Genomic DNA, 13,861 nt, shown 5'->3' on the forward strand with positions numbered 1-13,861 from the left:
TAATAATAATAACAGCAACAAAGGTAATATGTGCATGGAGGCAATTAGAATATGAAACAAGAAAATAACAAACTATCAGTGCATGAAGGCTAAGTGCGTGAATATAATAATAAATAAGAAAAACAGGAACAGGAATTACAATTCAAAGAAATAATATTTAGAAATGATGATGAAAATGAGGATGAATTGTACTGGACGCCGCAACACTAGGTTCTGTTAGTGAACGGATGCTGTTATCTTCTGTTCCTGGGGCTATTCAGGAACTGATGTAGACAGGGGAGGCCCATGTTAGTTAGTTATTACTGTGGATATGATGGATAGATGAAAGATGACAGGTGACGTGGATGATATATAGCAAATACTTCTGGGTCTCGATTGTCAGGATCCATTTGCAAGTGATACAGTGTAAGATAGTGTTGGAGAGGAGTGTCGACGTATCGTGGCGGTGCATCATTGTCTCGATCATATCGTAGTATATCCTGAAGCCTGGGGTGTCGTAAATCAAAGTGTTTGGTGATGTAACGAATGCGAAGCTGTTCTAGATGGGTAAGCAGTGGTGGAAAGTCTATGAGATCGTAGAGAAATCTGGTTGGGCTTGGTAAGTGAATTCGATAGGCCAATCTAAAAGCATGCCGCTCCATTATAGACAATTGTTTATAAAATTTGTCGGGAGCTGCGGCCCAAGCTGTATGGCCATAGGTTAAAGTAGTCCTAATAAAAGCTTTGCAAGTGTGGAGGACAGTAGGTGGTCGTAAACCCCAGCTGGTGCCAACTAAACGTTTATGTAGATTTAGTCTGTTCTTAGCTTGGGTAACAATTTTCTTAAGATGCGGAATCCACGTAAGCTTTGAGTCAAATATCACCCCAAGGTAAGTAAAAGATGACGTGAAAGGAACTGACGTGTTGTCCACGTGAATATTTACTAAATTCGGATTGCAAAACACTCTGGATCGTCTACGTGGTTGTAGAAAGACTACAGATTGTGTTTTCACTGAGTTAATACTGAGTCTCCAGACCTGACACCAACGGACAAATGTGTCGACAGCTGGCTGCATGAGGCTATTAATACGCTGGATAGTGGAAGCTGTCGTGAGAAATGCTGTGTCATCGGCGAATTGGTAGACTTGGACGTGAGGAGTCAGTCTGAGATCGGCAACGTACAGTAAATATAACAAAGGAGACAGAGAAGAACCTTGAGGTACCCCAGAGTGTAAGAATATGGGGTGTGACAAAGCGTTGTTAATAGAAATATATGCAAGACGTCCTGTTAAGAAAGTATTGATTAATCGTATGTAAGATATGGACAGCATATAATTGTGTAATTTGTATATCAAGCCAGGATGTCAGACCTTATCAAATGCCTTTTCCAAATCAAACGTAACTATACAAGAAGGAAATCTCTTGTTGTATTGCTTATAAATAGCAATGGCGAGTCTTAATAGCTGATCGAGTGTACTGAAACGCGATCGGAACCCAGCTTGATGGATCGGCAAAAGATTATGCATGAGGAGGTGGTCGTGGAGCCGACGAACGAGTATACGTTCTAATAATTTCCTGAGACGACTTGTTAAATGGATCGGGCGATACGACTCTATGTTGGATGGTGGTTTCTTAGGCTTAGGAAATACAAGAACTTTAGAATACTTCCAATCGAGCGGAAAGAAGCCAATGCGCAGGATAAAAATGTAAATATGACTTAGAAGCAGAATGAAAGAAGGATTTGCTTGTTTGATGAGAGCATATCTGATGGAGTTGAATCCAGGTGCCGTACTGTGTTTGGTTGCTAAAATAGTCCTGATGTCATCTGGGTCTATAGCCTGAGTAAGTGGATTATTAGGTTCCAGAGTATGGTGGTAAGAAGGCTGTAAATGAGGAGCGGTCGGATCGTCATGACGGTTGATCGAAGTTTGAAGGCGGTGCGGTGTGTGCCCTCCAGAAAGAGGAGTGAAGACTTCTTGGAAAAATGTAGCAAAAATATTAGCCTTGTCGATGTCATTATTAAGAGCTTGATGTTTGTGAATAAAAGGATAGGGTGTACGAGACGTTTCGCCAGTAAGTTGACTGAATTTACGCCAATATTTGTTGGGATGAGTTTCTGAAGTAAGAGTATTACACGTTAAAATCCACTGTCTTTTCTTGTATGCTACAATGTAGTTATGTGTTATTCGAAGATATTGGCGGTGTAAGCGCAGTGCCTCTAAGTTGCCGCTGGTTCTATATTCACGATAAGCTCGACGTGAAGCAGATATTAGTGCAAGATATCTTGGTGGCAAAATAGGTTTATGCGGTTGTACATGAGTAGTCGGAATGGAATGTTCCGCTGCTCCTTGAATTGCTGCAGTAAGATCAGTGATGACGTGATCAAGACTATGCTGCGAGGTAGGTATAGTGAGTGTGCTAATGGCGTCGTCGATTGTGGATCGGTATTGATCTTAATTAGCCTTATGATGTAGAAAAAGTTTTTTAGCTGGTAAGCGGTTTGACGACTTCACTGCACATTGCAGTTCTAGTTTAATAGAAACATGATCGCTGCCAATGGAGTCTAGTATAGTAATGTTAATAAGAGTAGAAACAGAAGACGAAGTTATTACTACGTCAGGCGTTGTGTTGCTAGCTGGTCGCGCAGGTTGTGGCAAAATGTGAAATTCTCCTGTAGTGGAAATTTGTATACAATCAAGAAATTGCTGTTTGCCGCGCTGTGTTCTACTATGGAAATTCAAGTCTGTCATGATAATATAATGCAGGGATTTTTTATCAATGAAACTTAAGAAATCATAGTTGAGAATCTTTCCTGGCCGAACATAGATTGTGGCAAATGTGACTTTGCGATCACGAAGGTAAAGAGTAGTTACATTATATTCCGGCAGATTGGAAGTTTGAGGGATTGTAACAGTGCGGTATGGTAAACGAGTGCTAATGCCGATAGCTGTACCGACATACAGACGTGGTCCGCACGGAGCATTAACACGTAGTAAGTTATATTTTGATATGTAACACTGTAGAGAAAGAGCCAGATAAGTGTCGTTGAGTGCGAAGGCTGAGATGTGTTCTTCCTGTAATAACTGCTGAATAGTACTTGATGGGTCAATAGTGAGCGTATGTTCATAAATAAGAAGCTATACGCCATTACGAAAACACAAAAAATATTGCAAATGGAAGCTGCCATATTAAACGTAAACTTCGATAGGTTGGATTTGAAAATGAACTGTTGGTCCAGAATAGGTTGCATGGAGCTGAAGATTAAACAGAATTTTTGCTGCATGGATGATTTGGTTGAGAATGTGAGTGCGAAGAATCGGATGAATGTTCTGTAGACTAATCGTGAGGAATCGGAGCAGATCTTCAACAGTAACAGGATGAAGTAAAGAGTTTGCAGGTGGAGTGGGACGGTCAGCAGACCTTATGGGTGCAACAAGTTCGGGTTTAGAAGGTTCCGGTTGTGGCTTAGCTTTACATCTGTAACTGTATGTTGGATGTTTTTCAGGACACGCAGTACACTGTGGTGGCGCCTTTTGATTGGGGCAATCCTTCGTAGCATGTTGTAATGAACAATAGCCACACTTAATATCGTTAGGACACTCGGACGTGGGATGTGCATTATACAGTTGACATCGCTCGCATCGTAACGGAAGAGGAGGAGGTGTGCAAGAAGGTTCGACTTTGTAAAGTGTTCGAAAATGTAAGCTCCAGTGGACAAAAACTGGTCTATCAACTGTGGCTGATCGGTGAGAACCCGTATAAGATATGTTGCACCATTAGCGTTCTTTATCCGGATACACCGCTTTACAGGAAGTCCTTCCTGATGTAATTCCTCATAGATTTCCTCATCGGTGAGATCGGGTTCAACTCCTCGTATAACAACGGATAGCAATGTCAATCGCCTAGAAGGAGGAGGAGTTTTACGTGCACTTGGAGTTAGTGCGGATAGTTTTGCCTTTGGTCCAAAAACCTCAAAAGTGGCCTTTTTTCGCACATGCTATACAAAATTTGAATTGGTAGACTTTAGTATAATGCCTCTGCGAGTTTTGACGACTTCGCGTATCTCAGGACGAGGCACATATTTAATCAACTCCTGAAAAACTGCTCGAACGGTGTTATACTTTTGATCATAATCTGTCAGCAGGAAGTTATATATAGGTTCTGGTTGGTGATGTGCGTTGGAGTTATCGACTGAATTAGATGATGCCCAATCCGTGGTATTGCTCATACTTGGATCAATAATAGATGTAACTCGCTGTTTCTTTGGAGCTATGGATTGCGCACCGTCCGAGAGAGACAGAGAGCGCATGCGCTGCCCTTTAGTGATGTAGTCAGCGTAAGTAGAAGGAACAGTGGTGGGAAGTCCTAATCGTAGCGTTCCGATAACAATCCTGGGTTGAGTATTCTGCCGACCGTTTGGCCCTATATTAGCTGGAGTTTGTTGACCGAGATGCGATGAGCCGGATGTATTGCTAAGATCCGCCATAATAGGTAGTGAGCCTGGGACAGAAGCCCAAATGAAGATGCAAACGAAAAGAAGAATGATAGATGAGATTCAAAAAGCAAGCCCCCTCCGAAAGTGAAAACTTTCGTCAATCTTCTAAGTGTTCTAATTGTGAAATGTTTGCAGGTACGTGTTGCAATACTTGGTCCTCGCTGACACCGTAAGAAACACAAGAGAGGCTAGGCTTCTTGGTTAACTGATGTACAGATATGGTTTTAATATGTTTTTTATTATAAAGTCCTATTTTCCAAGGATTATACGCGAGATGCTGGTTTCCCACACGGGCCTCGCCAACGTTTTAGGGTCTTGACTTTCTTAAAGTCAGAAATCAATTACAATCCGAACTTGTATACCGATGAGGCGACCGCGTGAAACTGTAATATTGCACATTTAAGTAATCACTTGGTGTAACGGCCGATTTGTCGGCCAGAACAGCTCCGCGCCATCTGTTAGCGAATGGTAGAAGTACGTCGAGCCTAGCGACGAACGCGTGGTCAACTGCCGCTTCGCACTATCACTAACCGGTATGGGTAGCTTTTTAGACCTTATTGCCATCAGGTCTATCATACACGTGACCTCAAAGCAGCGTTGCCAGATCTAGCATAATGATGCTTGATCTAGCATAATTTGTGTAGCATCTTGCTTTTAGCATCCTGCCCAAATCTTGCATAATTTCAGCAAGTTTACCAAACAGCCGTAAAAGCTGGAAATGAAAAAGAAGTTGGTCGCGGGAAGGAAAAGAACGGTAGAAATATACCCTGTCCCATTGATTCATACAGTCGGTAAACCGTACAGGCAGTCTTATTTTCAGAAGTAGGTTAGAAACGGTTTTGGGCTTTTTTGTGGCTCCACCCAGGGTTTTCTAATCATTTAACTGCGAGCCATGGCCGGAGCTATGGGGGCCATTCTTCCCACAACTTTTTGACAACTTCACTATCTTTATTTGTGTCTTCATGACAATCTTTATTCCTGAAATGAAAGGTCCGAGACCGACCAAAAATTTGCCTCCCAGCAGATAATTCCCAACTCCGCTTATGCTGCGAGGTAACTTTCTTTCAAAATACGTAAACAAAGACTTTGCATTCATTTATATGACATATACGCCATTGCGTCTGGCAACGATTGCACTAATTTAGTTGAGTTAAAGCTTTGGTGCGTGAAGTATTGAGTTCTATCCACGCATTCTTGTGCTCTGCGTATTTATAATTACGTTATCGTATTTCAGCTTCGGATTTTTTCTTTTAAAACTCCTGAATTAGTAATTATGAGGATCTACCATGATTTGACCGACTCTAGCATAATTTCGATCAGATTTTGGAATAATTTCGAGCTGTGAGTCTGACAACGCTGCTTCAAAGTTTGCCTCATGACACTGTGTGGACGCAGAAAATTGGGGAAGCACTTGTCCGTATTCAAACCCGCGGCTACGCGGATATGAATCCAACACTCTAACTACTAGACTACCGTGTCCCCTGATATTACACTTTACATACATAATATCGTGTACAATGACTCTATAGTACTGGTTTCTAGTGACATTTTGAATCGAGTATTCAAAAGATGTCCCTAACCACAAAAGGAGAATTGTAAATTTGCACGCATGCATCTATTTCCCAAACGTACTACATGGCTACTTGTTACTTCGGCTTCTTAATGACTAACATTTATGATTTAATAATGAACGGTATTTCTTCTTTACCTTATACAGTAAATCGTACCAATGTTCATTTACATCATATATTCATACTTTCCCTTGTTTTCCATCATAACCCTCTTTTCGTCTCTCACCAAGGAAGAAAAAGTATGCATTTCGTCATTGCCTGCTACTAATTGAGGTTACCGGAAGCGCAAATATAAATATAAATAATTTAGTTTGCGGTTATTCCTTTACATTGCATCTATCATTTTATCCGATTTTGATTTTTCTAAACACTGTCGAAAATTTTGCTATATGAATTCGACACTAATCTCGTTCCTTTTCGACCATTTTTATATATATGTCACTCTCCCAAGATACACCATCAAAATGAAGCACTAAAAATCATTCGGAGCAGGATTCTTATTTATATGAAAATTTTGATCTACATAAGTTTGGTATTTCTCGATTAACTGAGTTATAATCTCTCTCTCTCTCTGTATATATATATATATATATATATATATATATATATATATATATATATATATATACGGAGGGTTGATTAATTCGTATGTCAATTTTGTTTCATAACTGTGCAAAAGTGGTATGAGGTAAAGCTCTACAATTTGGTGTAACTTTAGACGAAGAACATAAGTTTTCTTTCGCCATATATATTTAAAACCCAAAATAATCTCGTAATTATTCTTTGTTATGTTTTTTTTCAAGACGCAAAGTTGTTTGTTTGGAAAATCATACAATATGTATTTTTTTTAATTTCTAACATTCAAATTTATTTTTCCTAATCATTGTATTATAAACTATGTGTATTTAATTTTCTAACGGTACATGTTGAACATCTTGTACACGTGTACTATTCTGAGCTTCTCATGTATAATTCTTGACAATTCTCAACCAAACTTACTATACGGTAATTTTTTTATTTTATGTATTTTATATTTAACAATTAAGTTTGTACTTTCAATTTTAAATTCAAAGTGAGTTTGTTTCTCTTCAACGTTATTTTTAAAAGGAAAACGACCTTTATTTTTCTAAAAAAAAGGAAATTCCTTAAAAAACAAGGTTTTGGATGACCAACATTTCATTACCCAATATAGGTAGCCAACTTCACATGTTCTTTCATCCACAGATTCGATTCAAAATCTGAACAAATCTTATCTTACTAATTCTTTTGAACAAAAATTGTTGTTTTGAAAAGTATTAGGACATATCTGAAAATGAAAGGCTAAAGGCTAATTCTGCACTTTCGTCTTTTCTCCAAATTTATACACAGAACTCAAGCAAACTGTTTGCTTTCTTCGTTGGTAATTGTTTTAAAAAATATTTCTTTCGAATAAAAAATAACTATTTAGATAATAGATTTGAGAATGCCACCTTAGGAGTGATACTGTACAGTCATATTTGGTTTCAAAGTGCAAACGGGTAATTTGCTCTTTATTTTTTAGTAATATTTATAGAAATATATAGAAGAGACAATTAAGAGTGGATAACTTAACATTGCCTTCTCTTTAAAATTTTGGTTTAAGGCACAAAAGGATCGTTTCTTTAAGTTTGTTTTAAAGAAAAAATACTCTTTAAGAGATAGTGGTTATATTTCTAACCACCTGCTACAACCCACTCTTTCATAAGTTCTCGCTGCATTAATGAATGGATTAGTGGTTACCTAATTAACCAACCGACTTTTTTCTACAGCGAACATAATATTTATTACCCAGGCAAAGTAACACGTTATAAAATCATGGTATGATTCTAACAAACTAAATAAAATGAGATATTTGTGTTGGGACTGGCTGGGAATTTAGCCAATGAAAGGGTTAATAAAACCGGCAAGCGTGATATCACGCGAAAAATCAGAATCGCCCGATACCGTTGACGTAATATCGGGGTTGGCACGTTAGTTATCCATACTCGCTTTTTGTGCTTCTCCCCTCCACGCCACACTGAATACTTACAAAGTAAATTCCAAAAAATTATGGTATACCCTGGGCAACAAAATAGTCTTTCCTTCATGCCTCTGTGCACAATAGAAGTCATGCTATACTGTTTTTTGTTTCATATACTACAGACAATTAAAAATCATTTAAATATTCCGCCGTACCGTGAAGCATACTGGGTGTTCGGGCGTCGTAAGTTAAGGGTTGAAAACACACAGAAAAAAGTGAGCGGCCACTTAACAGTGTACTTAATCTTACGTTTGTACTCAAGTTACATATGAATCGCTTATTTAGTTTTATATTCATAGCTTCCAACAAAATGCCATTTGTATCGAGAGGGTGTCAATTTTACGCTTCTCCCAACGTTCAACTTCCGATTTTATACCTGAGCGAACACTTTGTTGTTTACTATTTCTTAAGTAACTTATCGTTCGCTTCCAGGAACTTAAATATTTGCAACAAAAATAAAAAGAACTGAGACTCAGTCTTCTTCTTTTGTTTGAAGTTTAAATTTAAGAAACAATAGAATCCTAAGACAATCCACAGACACGATTCTATGCACAACAAAACTCAAAGTAATAAGATTTTAAGGGTGGTATACGGCTTATTAAATGAGATGTCTCTCTACTAACTTTGTGGGCCAAGTTCTATGGGTATTAGAAACGAAGATTATTACTTATTGTAACATTAATTAAATGTGGCTTATTAATCACCCTACCTCTGTAAAACGTGCCTCTGAAAAAATCTCAAGAAACTACTTAATCTCCTGCTACGCATATCTAAGTTCAAAAAGCATGCAACATTTTTTCACATTTCTCGTGTTTAAAGCAGAGGGTTTCTTTCATAAAGTACACTCTAGAAGCGTGCCAGACATCGAAGTACTAGGGCGAAATTAAGGAGAATTTTGGAAGTATTTTATAAAACTGTGTTTATGGACTCTGTCATAATGTAGGAAGGTAATAAGTTTTATTGATAAAAGAAAGAATCATATAAATTCCAAACTTAGAACATGACAAATTAAGCCTGTCATTGTTGATTCATTCAAAATCAACTTATGTGTAGTGTTGAAGAGATATGTAAGTACAGATGGCACTCACAACATTACAGCATATAATAACATAAAGTCTCATACCTAAAATTTAAAATATTACAGCAAAGTTTCAAAAATATTTCATACTGAGAATATGAATAGTGTTTTTGTATGCTGATACTGAATTTATATCAAGTCTCGTTCATTAGTCTGGCAAAATTAGTTCACAGTTTACATTTTAAATGTTGTAGATGTCCCATAGAGCTCAAAATGCACTTGAAATATTAATTTCAAAATAATTACCAACTCGTGATAAGAAACAATTTATGTGTTTTTCGAGTTAATAGTTTAATTTGGAGAGGTACTCACTCACCTAATTAAATGTGACTTTCTATTATTTTAAAGAAATTATATTAATATTAAAACATTAAAATCCGGAGCACAAACTAACTAATGCATTATTGCATAAGAATATTCGAACTATTTGATTCAGATAATGATTTTGTTAAATGCAACAAATGAAAATGTTTATTTGTTTAAATGTTAATTGCCTTAATCTTGAATTTCATTTTATTGCAATCACATACCTTAGCTTGTCAATTTATATAACAGTTGTTCGCTGCATACCTGGTTTAGAAAACTACACATTTAGTATTAATTGAGAAGAAGAATATATGAAGAATATCAATATACATGCATAATCATGTTTCTCTCGCATGCATAATCTCTTTCTAAACTTAATCGAAAATGTAATGTTAAAAAACGTAATATTTCATAATTAACCCTCAAATAGTGCAGTGAATTTTTAGTGCATAGTTAGTGACGTGAGGTCCATGGGACCAGATACTAATTATTAAATATAAAAAGGAGCACAACTACTTTTGAAAGAGAAACTTGTTTTAATTTATTGTTGCTATAGGATATAACACACCATAGATATAATAAAGAAATATAGTAATGTGCATGGGTATCACCTGCTCAGACCAGTCTGGTATAAGTTTTCTAATGTAAAAAAGATAGCTTTATATATGGCTACACTGACACTGATATACAAATTATAATGAACGAACTCCTCAAAATTATTGTCAATTGAAGGCAAAACATTTATAAATTTGTGATTTTTTTAAGTATATATTAGTTTTGAGAAATTAGCGAAGGTCTGTTCTACCTTACTTCTCACTGCATCACTTTCACTTCCTGATATGAAACAGGTAACATGTAATTAAATTTCTTCTGTAAATTCGGAATCATACACATTCACATTAGATGGGCCACATTTGTCAAACATATTTAACGAGAAAAAGTGATTATAAAGATTTCAAAATAAATAAAATATCAACACTGCCGAGCTCCTTCGTGTCTAAGAGGTCAGCTTACGCGCCTTTGGTATGGGATGATTCCAGGGTTCGATTCCTGGCCGGAACTCATGTAGTTGATTCGACGTGGATCAGTAGGTCCACGTCTCATATAGCGTCGCTGCTGAAAAGGATTTTAAAACTCAAAATTAACTCAACTCATGAACACTGCCCTCGAACAAAATAGTAACACAATTAGTGACGTGTGGTCCCTGGGACTTCACTAAGTGCAATGAAATGTAACAGTGATGCTTAGACATCCAAACTCTACAACTACTTGTAGCAAATTGCAAGCGAGAAAGGTGCTAGGATTGTCACGTATTCTAGATCAATTGTCTGCTAGAGGGAGAAGAAAAAAAGGTGTTCGGTGTACGTTGGACTTCACGTCACCAATTAAGGGTTAAACCATGGAGACCTTAATTTACCTTTGTATGCACTATGGTTAGTTGTAATTCCTAACGACACAATCTTCCGAAAACTGTTTAACTAAACCACTGGAAATTAGTGTGTTTCTAATACCCTCCCTATTGTGTATAACCACCGTCGCTGACGCATCTACTCCCTACGGGCTCATCATGTTCTGCCCAGTTTCCACTAGGTTCGACTTACCATTATGCAAGTTAGGTGCAATTCATATAGCAGAGGTCCGCTATTGTTTTCCTCACTGTCGTTTCATGGCATACGTTCGCATTTTATGGTATTACGTTTCACAGTTCAATCGTAAAGTAAGTCTGCACCCGCGAATAAAGCTCTTCCACAAGATATTTTTTACAAAGTACAGGAAGTATATTTTCTCGTTAAAACATACGTAAATCACGAATTCGTGTGTGATTGCCTAAACTAGGGTACCCCTCAATTGTTAAATTTAGATTTAATATCAGAAGAGAAGGAAAATAAATGGTTAGAGCCAAATACTCAAGAACGTATAAAAATATTCTATATATATGTGTGTTGCGTTTAAACAGCGGAAGTAAAATTTGAATATGATTTATTTTAAAATTGAAGAGAATAAATGTATATTAAAGTAAGAAAGTATTGAGGCGTTGGAGTCTGAATTGAGGTCACCTTTGTCATGATTTGACTGTAGAGTTAAGAAAATTCATATGAATATTTTGTTGATGAGATTCTACCATTTGCAGGCAACAACATATACGTTTATCGAACTTATGTGTCTCTGGTCAGGACATTGTGACACGTGATCTCATAAAGTCTCTTTGAATCAAACATACATCGTTCAGGACGATGCCAAATAACGGATATACATGGATTTAATGAAACATTCTACACATAATCTCAAATTCTATCGGACATTAAATAAGTATGAGGTTTGCTATTGTCAGTGTGATATACGACACCTTTTTTTTGTTGAACGGTTCCTGCGTATGTTATGAATTGCTGGTTTCGTTCGCGATATACCTTTCTGCCTGACTGCAGTCTGTCGGAATTAACCATACCCTTTCAACTGAGCCAAGCACCTTTCTGGATATAAATATGTGCTTTGCCCAGATTGTGGGGTTGTCCGCGATTCCACCTTGATATTTCTTGAACATTGGTGTGGTACAATATCAACTTCCATCACTTCTGATCAGCCGCTTCTGAAGCAGCTAGAATTCATTATATTTTAACACAGATTGTGACGTTAAAAAATAGATCTAGTTAATGGTTTTGAGCCAACTTACATAGCAACCAATCATACAGATACTCTCGTTACTAGCCTTTTCCAAATAAGTTGATACTGTTAGCTGATGATCAATTAGTTTATTAGCGACGCTATGACTCCTTACATACTAGTTTTGCTCGACTTTAGTAAGACCATCACCAACATTTGCTCTGATGGTGGCTCTCCGTGAGGAGAATTAAGGATATTGAAGTTTCTAGAGACTAAATTATCTTTGGCTGTTGCTTTTGATTACGTATCTTGTCTATAAACAACACAAATTTCTTCACAAGCCCCCACATTAATTTCGTCTTAATAAAGAAATGTAAACTATACAACAGCTTTGCGGTACGTTCTAAAGTATTAACGGCGATCCTTACGTTTAATTAATAGAATTCCACATATTATGCTCAACTATTAGCTCACTCTCTTAGCTGCCAAATAGGGTTAGATATGACCTTTCGCGATCCATATATTTTGGTATTCAAAGTATTGGTGCCATCTTTTGAACAAGCGCCTCAACGACAGCACCTGAATCAAGATGGGAAGCACTACAAGTTTGGTCAATGGCTCCCAAAGATTTGACTCCAGGCTAGAAAGCAACATGAGAAGACGCCTCTTGTTTATTTGCTGTCTCGTCTGAAGAAGAGGAATTTCTTGACACTGTGTTGGCATGTGACGAGACGTGAGTCCTGTACGAAGCTCCACTACACAGTCGTCATTGCTCAGCATAACACTAACCGGCTCCACAGCAGCCGAGATAAGCACTGCACCAGAAGAGGCTGATTGTGGACTGCTAATCATGGTGGTGATAGTCACTTGATGCGGAAATGCCTTGTCTAGCCGATAATTATAGTACTTATAACAAGCAGTGACCCGGTGAGACCGCCGAGGTCCCCTTAAAAGCACCGGAGAAAGGCAGGAAACGAAAAATGTGCACAGGTAACCTGATATCTACGGAAGGGAGACAATGGACAAAGAAACAGCACTAGCCTTCACGAGCAGTGTTGCGATACCAAACTAATAGTTTTTCAAATAAAAGGTAATAATTTTATGGCATTGAAACAATTGACATAACATGTGAAACAAAATAAGCAAATGGTGTGTTATCATTGTTGCCGAATAAGTTAGATACGAGGCTTTAAAGTTTAGAAATTATGGCATCCTTACGGAGAAAACTCACTGCTAGTGAGTAACAGGCTTGATGTAAGATTCACCCACAAAAGGGCACATATTAGAGTAGCCGTAAATTAAGAAGTCCCATGTGACATAATGCGTAAATGCGAACCAGAAGTCTTCGTGTAGTCCAGCAATTTCAGTGGCGTTTGTGAGGAGTTAGTATGTCGAGGCGTTCCCGAGAGCTATAAAACGATATGTCTTGGGGTTGCAAGACTGCGTAAAATTCTGCATGCTTTACAGACCACAGAAACGATGGCCCAGAGCCTGAGAATATTACAGAAAAGTTGTGGCATAAGAGGTAAAATACCTGTGGGAAGAAAGCATGCCAGAATCCATTCGCAAAGATTAATGACCTGTGATAAGAGTGTCAAGAGTATTGGAAACGTTAGCATGAGACAACGATGCAGACAAAACATACTGCATTCAAGTTAACAGTAATATACAGGCGCAAAATATTTTAACATTATACACCAAACACAGAACAGAAAAACAGTATGGACAAATACATATATTTCTCGCTTGATATGCAGCATCAAGCCCGTTAGTCACTAGATGGTGGGCGTGCT

The sequence above is a fragment of the Thermobia domestica genome, chromosome 5 (assembly GCF_964235325.1).
Source record: "Thermobia domestica chromosome 5, izTheDome1.hap1.1, whole genome shotgun sequence".
NCBI classification, from domain to species: domain Eukaryota; kingdom Metazoa; phylum Arthropoda; class Insecta; order Zygentoma; family Lepismatidae; genus Thermobia; species Thermobia domestica.